This window comes from Heloderma suspectum, chromosome 5 (genome assembly GCF_057233095.1).
Source record: "Heloderma suspectum isolate Gila_16-S chromosome 5, 16-S_ref, whole genome shotgun sequence".
NCBI lineage: Eukaryota > Metazoa > Chordata > Lepidosauria > Squamata > Helodermatidae > Heloderma > Heloderma suspectum.
In genome coordinates, this window is record NC_139462.1 from 74,174,280 (window position 1) to 74,191,651 (window position 17,372).

Here is a 17,372-nt window from a genome sequence, read left to right on the forward strand (position 1 = left end):
GCAAAAAGCAAAGGAGAAAGGGGAAGATATATCCAACTGAATGCAGATTTCCAGAGAACAGCAAGGAGAGACAAGAAGGCATTCTTAAATGAGCAATGCAAAGAAATCGAGGAAAACAATACAATGGGAAAGACTAGAGACCTTTTCAAGAAAATCGGAGATCTGAAGGGAACGTTTTGTGCAAAGACAGGCATGATAAAGGACAAAGAAGGCAAGGACCTAACAGAAGCAGATGAGATTAAGAAGAGGTGGAAAGAATACATAGAAGAACTATACAGGAAAGATCTTAATGTCCCTGATAGCCATGGTAGTGCAGTCACTGAACTTGAGCCGGACACCCTAGGGAGTGAAGTCAAGTGGGCCTTAGGAAGCATTATTAACAACAAAGCTAGCGGAGATGACAGTCTTCCAGCTGAGCTATTTAAGATCCTAAAAGATGATGCTGTTGAAGTGCTGCACTCAATATGCCAGCAAATTTGGAACACTCCACAGTGGCCACAAGACTGGAAAAGGTCAGTTTACATTCCAATCCCAAAGAAAGGCAATGCCAAAGAGTGTTCAAACTACCGTACAGTTGCGCTCATTTCACATGCCAGCAAGGTGATGCTCAAAATCCTACAAGCTAGGCTTCAGCAGCATGTGAACCGAGAACTACCAGAAGTACAAGCTGGGTTCTGAAGAGGCAGAGGAACTAGAGATCAAATTGCCAACATTCGCTGGATCATGGAGAAAGCAAGAGAATTCCAGAAAAACGTCTATTTCTGCTTCATTGACTACGCTAAAGCCTTTGATTGTGTGGATCACAACAAACTGTGGCAAATTCTTAAAGAGATGGGAGTACCAGACCACCTTACCTGTCTCCTGAGAAACCTGTATGAGGGTCAAGAAGCAACAGTAAGAACCAGGCATGGAACAACCGATTGGTTCCAAATTGAGAAAGGAGTACGACAAGGCTGCATATTGTCACCCTGCTTATTTCATTTATATGCAGAGGACATCATGAGAAACACCGGGTTGGATGAATCACAGGTCGGAATTAAGATTGCCAGGAGAATTATCCACAACCTCAGATATGCAGATGATACCACCCTAATGGCAGAAAGCAAAGAGGATCTAAAGAGCCTCTTGTTGAGGGTGAAAGTGGAGAGTGCAAAAGCTGGTTTGAAACTCAGCATTAAAAAAACGAAGATCATGTCATCTGGCCCCATCACTTCCTGGCATATAGAAGGGGAAGAAATGGAAGCAGTGACAGATTTTACTTTGTTGGGCTCCAAGATCACCGCAGACGGTGACTGTAGCCATGAAATTAAAAGACGCTTGCTCCTTGGGAGGAAAGCTATGGCAAACCTAGACAGCATAGTAAGGAGCAGAGACATCACCTTGCCGATGAAGGTTTGTATAATCAAAGCTATGGTTTTCCCAGTAGTAATGTATGGCTGTGAGAGCTGGAATATAAGGAAGGCTGAGCGCTGGACTATAAGGAAGGCTGAGCGCCGAAGAATTGATGCTTTCAAACTGTGGTGCTGGAGAAGACCCTGGACTACAAGGAGGTCAAATCAGTCCATCCTAGAGGAAATCAACCCTGACTGCTCATTGGAAGGACAGATACTGAAGCTGAAGCTCAAATATTTTGGCCGCCTAATGTGAAGAGAAAAGTCACTGGAAAAGACCCTGATGCTGGGAAAGATTGAAGGCAAAAGGAGAAGGGGAGGGCAGAGGATGAGATTGCTAGATAGCATCACCGATGCAATGAATATGGACTTGAGCACACTCCAGGAGAGAGCAGAGGACAGGAAGGCCTGGTGTGCTATGGTCCATGGCGTCACGAAGAGTCAGACATGACTTAACGACTGAAAAACAAAGGGTTGGAAGGGGCCTACAAGGCCACCGAGTCCAGCCCCCTGCTCAATGCAGGAATCCAAGTCAGAGCATCCCTGACAGATGGCTGTCCAGCCTCGTCTTGAATGCCATCCAGTGTGGGAGAGCCCACTACCTCCCTCGGGAATTGGTTCCATTGTCGTATTGCTGTCACAGTCAGGAAGTTTTTCCTGATGTTCAGCCGGAATCTGGCTTCCTGTAACTTGAGCCCATTATTCCATGTCCTGCATTCTGGGATGATCAAGAAGAGATCCTGGCCTTCCTCTCTGTGACAACCTTTCAAGTCCTTGAAGAATGCTATCATATCTCCCCTCAGTCTTCTCTTCTCAAGGCTAAACATGCCCAGTTCTTTCAGTCTCTCTTCATAGGGCTTTGTTTCCAGTCCTCTTATCATCTTTGTTGCCCTCCTCTGAACCCTCCCCAGCTTGTCTGCATCCTTCTTAAAGTGCGGTGCCCAGAACTGGACACAGTACTCCAGATGAGGCCTAACCAGTGCTGAGCAGAGGGGGACTAGTACTTCCCCGGATTTGGAAGCGATGCTTCTATGAATGCAGCCCAAAATAGTATTTGCCTTTTTTGCAGCCACATCACATTGTTGGCTCATATTCAGCTTGTGATCGACAACAATTCCAAGATCCTTCTCGCTTGTAGTGTGGTTGAGCCACATATCCCCCATCTTGTAACTGTGCATCTGGTTTCTTTTCCCTAGGTGCAGAACTTGGCATTTATCCCTATTAAAGTTCATTCTGTTGTTTTCTGCCCAGCGCTCCAGTCTATCAAGATCACTTTGAATTTTGTTTCTGTCTTCCAAAGTATTCGCTATCCTGCCCAATTTTGCAAATTTGATCAGCATTCCCTGCACCTCCTCCTCCAAGTCATTAATAAAAATGTTGAAGAGCACTGGGACCAGGACTGAGCCCTGCGGTACCCTGCTCCTTACCTCTCCCCAGTTGAGAAGATCCCATTGATAAGCACTCTTTGAGTCTGATTCTGTAGCCAACTGTGGATCCACCTGATCGTCGTTTCATCTAGCCCACTCTGAGCTAGTTTGCTCATCAGGATATCATGGGGCACTTTGTCAAAAGCTTTGCTGAAGTCAAGGTATATTATATCCACAGCATTCCCACAGTCCACAAGGGAGGTTACCTGATCAAAAAATGAGATCAGATTCATCTGGCAGGACTTGTTCTTGACAAATCCATGTTGGCTTCGAGTAATGATTGCATTGTTTTCAAGGTGCTTACAGATGGATTGCTTTTTAATCTGCTCCAGAATTTTCTCAGGGATTGATGCCAGACTGACTGGTCTGTAGTTCCCAGGTTCCTCCTTTTTACCCTTTTTGAAGATAGGAACAACATTAGCCCTCCTCCAGTTATCTGGCACTTCACCCATCCTCCATGATTGCTCAAAGATAATAGACAGTGGTTCTGGGAGTTCTTCTGCCAATTCCTTTATAACTTAAAAGATATAACATAAAAGGATAGAGGGATGAGGAAGGAAGAGGAGAAGAAGCAATCCCAGTTAAAGATACATAGTAGTTCTTACAATGACCAGCTCAAATGGAAACAGTTCAGGGAGAGGAGTAGCCCAATGGAGCCAGTCTCAAGAGAGCCAGCAGAGTGGCCCTGCTTCTAGTCTTTCCCTCTGCTGCAGCCTGATGGAATGGCTACTGCTAGATGATGGTTGATGTCTCCATCAACCTCAGTTGAGCCAAGGGAGCGGATCTGCTTACCACTTCTCCTTCTATTGCTGCACCCAATGATATGCAAGGTCAAAGTACATGCTACCTTTAATACATAGCATATATCTACAGCTATGCTTTTTTCTTTCTCAAAATTAAGCACAGGGGACCCAATCCAGACTGGGATCCAAGCATGAGGGGTATAGGGGGAAAAAAAATTTCCTGTGCAAATTACAGGTGCCGAGGGGTGTGTGTGTCTAAGTTGAGACCACAGTGGATGGCAAAGGGTTAAAGGCCACTTTGCCTAATGCTACAGCCCTAATCCTTCAAGGCACTTTCCAATGTTATAATTCTATGTGAATGGTATTTCTTGCCAGTTGGGTAATTGTAACGTGGAGTGATATGATAGCTTCAGTTGCATAGACTCCATGTGTTGGTTCCAGTGAACAGATAAATCTGGGACTTAAGTCCACCACTCCGCAACTGACAGCCATCCAGCCATCCAGTAGAGAAACTGGAACAAACCACAGCGCAGGATAACATAACATATCCGTATTGCTGAAATAATGCATCTGTTAAGGGTGTGGCCCTCAACAGCTGTAATTTCCTGGATTTTTGGAGCTTGAGTGAACATGGACAGTCCTTAACAAAACGTGTTAAACTGAAAGTTTTTTTGTTAACTGAATTAATGTTAAGTCAATGTAGCCCTTGTAAGCATGTTTTGCTTTGTGTCCATGCTCCATGGTCACTTATTTTGGTACTTAACTTGCCTAAGTTCTGTCTATAAAACTGAGCAAAACCCTAAAATGATCAACTAATAAATGTATTTGGTAGAATGTATTTGGCATATTATTCCAGTTATATTAGTTGCATGAATTAAGACTCTGTGAAGCTCTGCCTGCATTTTTATCTCACTTTGAGCTATACTTTGCTGTACACAGTAAAACAAAAAATGGTGCCTATGTCAATGGGATCCTGTACTATTAACTAAAACAAAACCAAAGGTGTGAAGCAATTACAAAATGATTTGTGCTAGGGTAGTGAGTAAAGGGCCATTGACAAGTATTTTGCATCAAACCTTGTCTGAAATTGATTTTTAAGGGCAGATGTTTTTTCAAACAAAGAATTATGTAATGTGGGGAAAGCTTACAGATATTTCTTTGCCACTTAAGGAAAGCATTAGAAGATAAAAAGACAAATGTGATAATGCAATAAACATTCCATGATAAATGCTACCACTGTAGACAGACAGAGTTTGTGACTTTATACAAGAGTTGGTAGACTTCAGGCTTGTGGGATCTACTTTGCCTTTTACTAGAACTCTGAGATCCACAGACTAAAGATAAACACATAAGACCTACACTTAGACCTGGTTTGGATGTAACAGCTTGTGACATGTGAGATGCTGCCACTTTCCATAATCAACCTCCAATTCACACAATAATAGGCTGTTGCATGATGTGCAAACCTGGACATCAAGGTTTATTCATGGGTTAAACAACCCAAAGTTAGTCCTTAGGCTAACAACCCAAAGTTAGTCCTTAGGTTAACTTTGGGTTGTTTAACCCATAAATAACCATAGTGTCTGGGTTCGCATGTCATGCAACAATCTCTGATCAGGCTGATTATGCAGAGTGGAAGGTTGATTATGCAAAGTGGAAGAGGCTTGCAAAAGGCACACAACCTGGCAAATTGTGGGTTAATTAATCCAAGATTTGCTGCCGTTACATGTGAACAGGGCTTTAGAATTAAAGAATTGGGGCCCAGGAATTTGTTTTCAATACCAGAAATGAATTAAGCTCACAGTCCTTCCACACTAAAATCTACTGCTGGTTCCTCGCCCACACTCCAGCTCTGTGAATTTCAGGAGTATAATTTTTTTGGGGGGAGGGTCATTTTGTTGCTGCTATTATCAAACAATTGGGAGTCAAGAATCCTTGCTATCTATTTTAAATCACCCAGAGATCTGTTGGTAGATCCCAAACTATCTTCTGCCCATCTCTGGCTTAATAAATATCAACAAAGTGACCTTTTCAGGACTAGAGTCACATTTATTGAGTTGTAAGGCCAACAAGGTGCTCTGTGATTAACCAATAATGATTTCTTAACTTATAGCCCAGAAGATCTGGGACACTTCATAACATGTGCCTTCATTAACTCAGTGGCTGTTGTACAGGCAACCTTTTTCCTTGGGCCTATATCAGAAAACTCCAGTATCCATGAAATGCTGGAGCCTTACCTAATTCTCTTAATAATTCAGGCACTGTAAAATTTTGTAACTCAATACTGCTGGGTTCAGACATTCTGCTATTAAGTAGGAATACTGAAAAATACACTGACAGACAACATGGATGAGCAGTGATGCATCCCATAGAAAGGATGTCTCCATAGCAATAATAAATATATACAACAATAGCTTGTGAACCTGAATAAAAATGTGGTCGGAGTGGTGGGTAAAATCCAATATAACTCCTACTTAGAGTAGACCCACTGAAATGAATGAAACTTAGTTATGACTAATTTAAGTCCTATTCATTTCAATCAGTCTGCTTTAAGTAGGACTTAGGTTAGATTTTACCAAGTGTAAGGAAACAGGGATCCTGAGCCGCACCCTGGTGTCTGACTCTCTGGTAATTTGCTAGTTGATGGGAAGTGTTGACTAGGGATGGACAAATCTGTCAGTTTTGGTTTTTCTCATTTTCCTAATCTTACATTTGGTTCATTCTGAACTTTGAGTATTAAAAAAAATGATTTGCATAAAAACATATTTTTGTGCACATTTCTCCTCATATATGCATTTTTGTCCACAATTTTGCCTCATATACACATTTTTTGCAACCAATTGTCTTAATATAATGCATTTTAGTATTATTTCCCCTAATATACATATTTTTGTGTGCACATTTCCCTAATTTACATAGTTTCATATGCATCTGTTTTAAATTGAAGAACTCCATTGAAAAATTCAGAGAAGTGCACATTTTGAAGGTGGCTTCGCATATTGGTTCAAAAAGTGCAAAATTTGGGAAGTTCACATTAAAATGCAAACCCAGCCCATTTCTTCCTCATCTCGGCTTTGCTTCAGTACCATCGGTAGAGAAGGCTGGAGGGTGGTAGTAGAGCTACTAACTCAGCTGGAGTCAAGTTTAAGGATGTACGAAATTGCCCTTACCTGTATCCGCCGGGTTCCGCTGTGGGGGGGAGGCGCTCCGTCCCTCCCCCCGGAATCCTCGCTGGCTGGCTCCGCTCTGCAGGGATTCCGCGGAGCCGCTGGCCGGCTCCGCCATCAGCCGGACATCTGGCCGCTGGCTAGCAGGGATGCAAATGGCGGCAGCCATAGCCGCCACCGTTTGCGTCCCTGCAGTCAGTTGTGATAGGCTACATAAATGTTTACGTAGCCTATCACGGCTGACTTAAAAAACAACAACAACAACACACATACGCAAATGGCGGCGGCCACGGCCGCTGCCATTTGCGTTCCTTATTTTGGCACGTCTTAGTCTACGTCAAGATTTACGTAGACTAAGACGGCGAAAATAAGGGGAACGCAAATAGCGTAGCGGATGCTATTTGCGTTCCCCTTGTTTTCGCCTTCTTAGTCTACGTAATGATTTACGTAGACTAAGACGGCCCAAAATAAGGAACACAAATGGCGGCGGCCATAGCCGCCGCCATTTGCGTATGCGCGTTTTGTTTTTTTTTTAAAGTCAGACATGATCATGATAGGCTACGTAAAGATTTACGTAGCCTATCACGTTTTTTTTATTATTATTTTTTTAACACTGGAAATAGTGGCGGCGGCAGCAGTCGGAAGACCGGCCGCCGCAGCTGCCACTGGAGCCGCCGCCGCCGCCCGGAAGATCTGCCCCAGGTAAGTCTCTTCCCGGGGGGGATCCGCGGTGGGGCGGTGGGGTGGCAGGCCATTCCGACATGGAGTTTGGGGGGCCGAATGCACTGGAATTCGGCCTCACCGAGATCCGTGGCAGAATTCTCTGCCATCCCTACAAGTGATACAAGGGTCTGATAGAGTCCCATAAGTTCTCAATTTAATCAGTCTCAGCAACATGTTGCTCAAGTACAGACTAAACTGTTCTCAGATTGTTCTGCCCCTGCATCACTAAACCTTTCAGGTATGACCTAAATCATATCCCTGATGAATATACAGTGGAGGTGAGGAATAGATTTCAGGGATTAGACCTGAAAGACAGAGTGCCTGAGGAACTATGGACGGAGGTCCGTAACATTGTTCAGGAGGCAGCAACGAAATCCGTCCCAAAGAAAAAGAAATGCAAGAAGCCAAGTGGCTGTCTGATGAGGCTTTACAAGTAGCTCACAAAAGAAGGGAAGCGAAAAGCAAAGGAGAAAGGGGAAGATATACCCAACTGAATGCAGAGTTCCAGAGAATAGCAAGGAGAGACAAGAAGGCCTTCTTAAATGAACAATGCAAAGAAATCGAGGAAAACAACAGAATGGGAAAGACTAGAGATCTCTTCAAGAAAATTGGAGATCTGAAGGGAACGTTTTGTGCAAAGACGGGCATGATAAAGGACAAAGAAGGCAGGGACCTAACAGAAGCAGATGAGATTAAGAAGAGGTGGCAAGAATACACAGAAGAACTATACAGGAAAGATCTGAATGTCCCTGATAGCCATGATAGTGCGGTCACTGAACTTGAGCCGGACATCCTAGAGAGTGAAGTCAAGTGGGCCTTAGGAAACATTATTAACAACAAAGCTAGCGGAGATGACAGTATTCCAGCCGAGCTATTTAAAATCCTAAAAGATGATGCTGTTAAAGTGCTGCATTCAATATGCCAACAAATCTGGAACACTCCACAGTGGCCACAAGACTGGAAAAGGTCAGTTTACATTCCAATTCCAAAGAAGGGCAATGCCAAAGAGTGTTCAAACTACCGCACAATTGCGCTCCTTTCACATGCCAGCAAGGTGATGCTCAAAATCCTACAAGCTAGGCTTCAGCAGTATGCGAACCGAGAACTACCGGAAGTACAAGCTGGGTTTCGAAGAGGCAGAGGAACTAGAGATCAAATCGCCAACATTCGCTGCATCATGGAGAAAGCAAGAGAATTCCAGAAAAACGTCTATTTCTGCTTCATTGACTACGCTAAAGCCTTTGATTGTGTGGATCACAACAAACTGTGGCAAATTCTGAAAGTGATGGGAGTACCAGACCACCTTACCTGTCTCCTGAGAAACCTGTACGAGGGTCAAGAAGCAACAGTAAGAACCAGAGATGGAACAACCGATTGGTTCAAAATTGGGAAAGGAGTACGACAAGGCTGCATATTGTCACCCTGCTTATTTAACTTATATGCAGAGTACATCATGAGAAATGCTGGGTTGGATGAATCAGAGGTCGGAATTAAGATTGCCGGGAGAATTATCAACAACCTCCGATATGCAGACGATACCACCCTAATGGCAGAAAGCGAAGAGGATCTCAAGAGCCTCTTGTTGAGGGTGAAAGAGGAGAGTGCAAAAGCTGGTTTGAAACTCAACATTAAAAAAACGAAGATCATGTCATCTGGCCCTATCACTTCCTGGCATATAGAAGGGGAAGAAATGGAAGCAGTGACAGATTTTACTTTGTTGGGCTCCAAGATCACCGCAGACGGTGACTGTAGCCATGAAATTAAAAGACGCTTGCTCCTTGGGAGGAAAGCTATGGCAAACCTAGACAGCATAGTAAGAAGCAGAGACATCACCTTGCCGACAAAGGTCCGTCTAATCAAAGCTATGGTTTTCCCAGTAGTAATGTATGGCTGTGAGAGCTGGACTATAAGGAAGGCTGAGTGCCGAAGAATTGATGCTTTCGAACTGTGGTGCTGGAGAAGACTCTTACGAGTCCCCTGGACTGCAAGGAGGTCAAATCAGTCCATCCTAAAGGAAATCAACCCTGACTGCTCATTGGAAGGACAGATAATGAAGCTGAAGCTCCAATATTTTGGCCACCTAATGCGAAGAGAAAACTCCCTGGAAAAGACCCTGATGCTGGGAAAGACTGAAGGCAAAAGGAGAAGGGGACGGCAGAGGATGAGATGGCTAGATAGCATCACGGATGCAATGAATATGAACGTGAGCACGCTCCGGGAGAGAGCGCAGGACAGGAAGGCCTGGCGTGCTATGGTCCATGGGGTCACGAAGAGTCGGACACGACTGAATGACTGAACAACAACAACAGTTGGTCTGGATGCCTTCTCATGTTAGCCCCGTCTTTGTTGCCAAGAAACATGGACCCCAGGTCCTTTCCCTTTTCTTCTCCTTTTTCTTTCCCCTTTCTTCCAAGAACTCTGGTCTTTTCCTTTTTTTCAATGATGCCCAGGACATTCTATTGGAAAATTCTCATATATATATATATATATATATATATATATATATACACACACACACACACACACACACACATACATACACACACACACGCACCTTTTATGGCAAGACTTGAGTGTTCTCAGGATGCCAAAAGATTTCTACTCTTAACAGTGTAGTCTACGACTACTAGGGAAAAAATCTGGTACTACTGGGTGATAATTCACATCTAATTATAGCGAGGTAATGCTGACTTCACATACAAGTATTGGAAAATGGCTTAGTTGGTAGAACATTTGGACTTCTAAAAACTTACACTTAAGTTGTTACTCTGCTTATGTTGTTATTCATTTATTAAAAGATTTTATATCACTTCTCCAAATGGCCAATGCAGCTTACATCTGAAACAAAAACAAAACTTCCAACATTAAGAACAAAATCAAACATAGCACAGACCTGAGCAACTGCACAAAAAAGCTCAGCTGAAAGCTTTAGGCAAGAGTTACATCTTATCACACTTTCAGAAAGACTCCAAAAGCTCCAAAGAATGGCCAGATGCAAAAGAGGGCAGGGGTCCTGCACCTTTAAGTGTTGTGTAGAAAAGGGAATTTCAGCAGGTATAGCTTGCAACTTTTCACTCAACTACTAAAGGTGCAGGAGACCTGCCCTCTTTTGTGTCTGGTTAGCCTAGCAAAGAGGTAGTTTTCCTCACCTCTTCTGGGATGTGGTTCCAAAGTTTTGGAGCACTTACTGTAAAATTCTGGTCTGGGCTATTGCCATTTGAACCTGACGTAAAGTTGATACATGTAATGACATTTGCAGCCTAGACCTAAGTTGGTGAGTGGGCTCATTCAGCAGCCAAGTAAAAGCTTCTGAGAAATAGTTCAGCTTGAGAAATAGTTCAGCATTGTGGTGGCTGTACACATTATGACTAGTATAAGGAAGTGACCTGAAGAGGGAGGATGAATGTTGAAACTGTGTGCGAAATAAGTACATTGTGTTTGTATTGGATTTGGTTTTGGAAGACTGGTGAGGAGTCAAATGTGAACTTACACAGAGTCATATGCAGTGTGTGGTAGCATATGAGTACCTATTTAGTAGCGTAGTTGGCAACTATTATGAAATTAGAGTTGGTTCTTATCGCTGTACAGTGAAGGTTAGCATTTCTTACTACTAACAAGAGTTAGAAAATGCACAGTAGCTGTCTTGTGCAGTTCGTCCGTTTCAGCTGATAAGAATATCCCTTTCCCTGCTGTGAGAAACTTCCTTTCCTGCCAGGAAAGAAAGTTTCCCCTTTCTCCTCCTTGGTGAAGGCAGGGAGGTGTGTGTGTGCTTTCTGATGCTCTGAAACGTAGTGAGACAAGCCCCTATAAAATCCTGGGCAGATTGGCCTGTTACTTGTTCTCGTCTGAGGCAGGGGAAGGGGGCTGGGAAAGTGTACCTTCTGCTCAGATAAACAGCCCATGGGATGGTGCCCGTTGCATCCAGGAACCAATACAACACCAACTGAGAGATCGTGATCTACCAATTGCGGGGCATCTGTAAGCTTTTCTTTGCTTTTATTATCTGCATCCATTTTCCATCAATAAACTGTCATTCTTTCACACAGGTGGACATGAGTCATATTGATACTTTCAAATCTGTTTAGTGTGGGTTCTGGCTGGATCAAACCCCAGGTTTAAGACAGTGTTGCTCTTACTGATAACAGTTATGCTGCCTTTTTCATTTTGTTGACCTGACACATGCACAAACAGTCTATAGAAGACTTGTCAATACTTAAATTTTGAATAGGCCTTTCTTTTTATAACTACTGTATTGATGTTGAAGGCAGCCTGGAATGAGATTTCTTAAACATATACCCAACCACTGTTCAGTGTAGGAATAAAATCCACAAGGGACATCTGCAAATTCAAGGCTGTTGTTTGTTTACAAGGGCTAGAAATCTATTATATATCACAGAAACATATTTCCAAGTTGGAGTCACCCCTTCATGAGAAGATGCAAACACCTCCCTGATGTTTTCCACCTTAGTTCCTGAATTCCCCACAGCCGCTACAGAACACTCAGCATTCTATTTAGTGCTATGAGGCCGAAGAAAAGGCTTCTGCCATTTTCCAGGCCTCACTGTGAAGACACCCTCAATCTTGAGGGAAATGTTTGTGCCCATAAGGCCGCCTGAGACTTATAGAGACCTCATAACTCTGAAATGGGTTTTTTTTCACTTGGATAGAGAGAAAACAAATTCAAAGTTGTCAAAATTAATGTTTAATATTTGATCTACAGGAATATTTTCTCAAAGTGAAGTCTCAAATCTTGGCAATACATTTCAAGGCAATAATATTAAATATTTATTTTCCAAAGGTCTGTCTTTTCACAAAGTAGAGCAAATAACAGAGAACTGATATTGTCCTTTCCCCTAGCTGCTGGTAATCAATGCTAAAAAAAAAAAATATGGCAGGAGGCAGCAAAGTCAAATGGATGGTTGGTTTTGGCCCTTTCCTTGTCTGCTCATATCTTAAGATAGTCTTCAGTGGTCCTTCTCTGGGAGCAGTCACCAAAGGAAGTGACGTGAGTGGCTGCTAAGAAGAGGGTATTTCCTGTTGTGGCACCCCAATTGTGGAATGAACTTTTCAGGAAGGCTTGCCTGGCACCTATGTTGTGATCTTTTCAGTGCCAGGTGAAGAACTTATTTCCCCAGGCATTTTAGTCTTTTAGTTTCTGTTGTTCTAAATCTGTTACTGTATTTTAAATCTTTGCATTGCTGCTAGGTTTTATTTTTATTTTATATTGTAGTTTTAAACATTTATATTGTAATTTATCATGTTGTATTTTATGGTTTTAATTGTTGTGAACTGGCCAGATAACTTTGGCTATTGGATTGTACAGAAATGTAATAAATAAAAATGCACAATTATGGCAATGGAAAATGGGGAGGTTGTTTTGTCACTTCTCTCACAAACTACTCTCGACATCATGAGTTTTAGTAAGCAGAAATCAGTTAATGTGTGCAAGAGCTGAGAATGCACTTTGGTCCAAATGTGGAGGTCTGGATCATGACTGAGGTTTTGTCTAGAGTCAGACAGTCATTTTTTTCAGAGACTTGAAGTTAGTTTGCCCGAACCACCATTGTCCATAGTATACACACACATCTGCCATCGTCTCTGTTCTCACTTTATTCTAGTGCTTCAATAGCCTGACAAAGCCTGGTTTTGCTGCCTCAGTCATCTCCAGTTAAAGGAGTGATATTCTATTTCACCACCTTTAATTCACGTTAAGACTTTTGCTAGTCCAAAGTTTATGTTTAGTGTAAAATCTATAGACTTAACTAATAAGAAAACATTCCAGATATCGTGTGTGGTTTAAAAACCTTTTGGAGTGCAGCTTGTAATGGCGGCTCCAAACCATAATTTGCAGTATGTTTTGCTAATAATAGCATTCCCTGGGGCACTCAGTGACATAGTGGCCTTAAAGCATTTGATTTCATGTTTACTTTATATTGCAATAGCTCACAATAATACTGTTTAGGAAACAGTGGCCCATAATGAGTAAGTGATACTCGAGCACTCCCGAGTTGTTGGCTGTCCTTGACATTCTGACAGTCCATGAGTTAGTGTGGGAGTGCAGATGGAGCTGTCTGTATTGGCCCCTTTAGACTTAATATGTTTCAAACAGCAGGAAACTAATGAATGCTGCCAACATTTGAAAGACTCGCTTCGTGTGCAATAGGGAAAATCACAAACTAGAGAGGAGTGCCTTAGCCACAATGAGGAATGTGTGACTGCATAGTCCATATGCCACAGATTTTCTTTATAACTTTTTCTCCCAAAGCAAAGCAACAGTTTTCCAGGAAACTGTGTGACTTTTTCAAAAAAATCCCTTTGATTTATCATCTAGCCTGAAACGTTAGTAGGAATGACTGAAAAATGATCAGGGATTAAAAAGGATGAAAAATAAAGCATTTGGGTGGAACTCTTTATCCCAAAATAATTATTGTAAGCCCGATCCATCTCCCTCTGATACCAACTGGAGTTCTGCCATGTCTTCAGTAGAAGCATCCAGCATTATGAAGCTGAAGTAAAAGTATAAATCTTTATTAATAACAATGAAACGAATTTAAAGCAACTATGATATCATGTGAAATAAAAACAGAGCTAAACAGATTTTGGCACCAAAGTTTTTCTCTTGCCAGATTTTGGACCAATGAAATAGAGTTTTATGTACTAAATGTTTAGACCATTCAGTATTCTGTTCTATTAAATGTTTATATATATATATATATATATATATATATAAAAAAAAAAGTGAGAGACTAAATTCACTAGGTGAATCCCAGCTGTCATAAAGTTCCTAACAACCTATTGATATATCCCATTACGGTGTGGGATATATTAAGTCAACCAAAAGGAAGCATCAAAGTTCTAAAAGGAGAGCAATATTATTCAGCTTCTATGAATATTGCTCTAGCTTCATATTTGCTTTGTTGTTCACTTTCTCCATGATACAGGAATGTCATACATATTTTATGCAGTAACTAAGAGCTCCAGATGAATATTTGTGGTTTTGGTGAAATCTACTTTGGGAAGAAATAGCAATATACCTTACCATGCATGGCTGGAACTATTGGTGCTTCCAGACAAGTCATTTATGGTGCAATCACCACACTACATTCATGGAATTTTATGGGGGATCTACACAACATCATATTCCACTCCTAATCCTGTGTTTCCCCTTTTTTTTACTTAGAGAAATTTGTTAAGGAGAAAAAGACTTCATGAAGGAAGAGCTGCTTGATGCCTTCTGACTGGTAACACCAGGAACCTTCCATCTGAAAGCCCGCTGTGAGTGTTAATTAAGAATGGGCCAATAGCTCATTTTGTAAATAAACTTCAAGAAGCAAAGGGGGAAGGCACTATATGCAATGGAGAAATGGATTCTCAGTAGTGCCTGAGTTTATTGGACCCCACATAGTTCAATATTTATTTATTTTATTTAACAATATTTCTGAATCACTTACATTAAAGAAATGTCTAAGTGATGTACAAAACAAGTCTTCATACAGAGGACAGGATTACCTTCCTGGGATTGCGTGTTGGAAAATGTAGGTTTTCACTGTGTGCTGAAAACCAAGAAGGGTTGGTGCCTACCTAATTCGTAGTGGCAGGGAGTTTCATATGAAAGATTCAGTATGAAAGATCCCTTCAATATGAAGGAAATTGAATTTCCAAAATACAATTTGGCTTCAATAAACTCCAACACTTTTGAGAATTGATTTCTCGTGTTTCTCTGGTAAATAAACACCAGCCTTCTAGGAAGGGCAGCTTTCATGGATGAAGTACATGCGAACTTCTTTATTTATTTATGCGTTTGTTTGTTTAATTGCATTTATAACTTGCCTTTTTCCTCTTGCAAGGAACCCAAGGTGACTTATGTGGTCCTGCTCCTCTCCATTTTATCTCAATTTTAGTGACATTATGAAAGATGTTGAAGGGAGTTGATACTTCAAAGCACCCTTCCCCAACCTGATGCCCTTCAGACGTGTTGGACTACAACTCCCATAATTCTCAGCAATTCTCGTTGGCCATGCTGGCTGGGAATTATGTGAATTTATTATTTTATTTATTACTGATCCGAAGTATTTTTATGCTTAGTCAAATAGGCTCCCAGAGCATCTTACATATAATCAATTAAGCAAGGCAGCCCCTGCCCACAGGCTTATAATCTAAATAAGCTGAAGGCCAGCACATCTGGAGCACACCAGTTTGCAAAAGGCCGCGTTACAGCATGAGGGGGAGAAAACAGGCAAAAGAATGTCGACTGACTTCTTGTCATCTAGTAAGAAGAAACATCTCAGAGCATGGACCGAGCAGACTTATGAGCCCAGTACGTCAGCAGATTCTAATGCTGGCATCACATTGGCCAATTGTAGTTGTGGGCCTATGTGGTCCCAGCATCAAAAGAGAAAGCCAAATAATACTACTAGAAATTAGAGTTAAAGTAGCAACTCTGACAAAGACCCCATCTACACAGCTAATTTAGTGCGAAGTGACAGCACATCAGGGTTGTTCATGACAGATGACAATGTTGCCAGTCCACAGCAACCCCACAGCCTCCTTCTGAAAAAGGTGCATTTTTGGAAAGTCCTTCTAGTGTGTCTTTTTTCCTTAAATGCAGCTCCCATGTGGTTCCTCCGCAGTGTGCCCCATCCCCCTGCATTAAATCCTGGGTGTGCCTATTTCTGTGACCTGACTGTGACCTGGCAGTGACCTAGTGGAGCCACCCCTTTCCACCTCTCATTCCCTCTTTTTTCCCATTCGCAGTAGGGTTGCTTTCCCATTCACAATATCTAGCCTCTTTTTCCCATTCACAGTATGGAAGTATTGAAACAGTATTGTTTCAAGCATTCACAATACTGCAGTAGCTGCTTTCCCCATTCACATTTTGTAGCCTGTTTTTCCCATTCAGAATAGCGCCATTGCGCAGTTTCAAACATTCAATAGCGCTGCAATTACTTTCCCCATTCACAGTATGTAGCTTGGTTTTCCCAATCACAATAGTGCTGTTTCAAGCATTCATAATAGCACAGTAGCTGCTTTACGCATTCTGATTATGTAGCCTGTTTTTTTCCCATTCACAATAGTGCTGTTTCAAGCATTCATAATAGTGCAGTAGCTGCTTCACCCATTCAGATTATGTAGCCTGTTTTTCTCATTCACAATAGTGCAGTATCTTTTAATCTTTCACAGTATCCCAATGGGAGGTAATAGGTGTGGGGTGAACCACAGGGGATTAGTTCAGCACTTCCAGTAAACTTCCCTGAGCAGGGGAGTGTGGACAGGGGCTGAGCAGCACCCATGGGGTTGATGATGTTCAGTTCTACTCCATCCACCCACCTCGAAGTATGGGGGTTTCAAGTGCTGTGTGACCCGTGAAAGTGCTTTTTTAGGTGTTGTATACTCCGCTTTTCTTGCTTTGCATGCCCCTGACAAACCAAAGCGATTTCATGAAAATCCGGATATAAGTACAAAGCACTTCTCATTCCATTTCCATGTAGATGGAGCCAAACACTTGCAAAAGATCCATAGCAAAACTACTGCCACCTATCTATCACTCAGAGCATTGTGTATTGGTGATTCCCCCTCTTTATTTATTTAGCGAGCAATCCTATGTCCCCTAGACAGCATCTGGGGCACATCGGGTTGTTCGGTTTTCTGGCTCTGAGCTCAGAGACCCCTGTTCAAAGCTCCGAGCCAGGGAACCACACTTCCTCTCCCCCCCGCCTCCGGTAGCCAGCATGGAAAGAACGCCAGTTACCTCTCTGCTCTTGGAAAACGGAGTGTGGACACAGGGAAAAGAGGGTGTTCCCAGGGGTGGGAAGAGACCAGGACAGCAGCCATGTGACAAATTCCATGGCTGCCCAGCCCCCTCGCCAAGGCCTCCGCTAGATGGGAAAAAATACCTGTCTAGCTTTAATGCAGAGCAGGAGG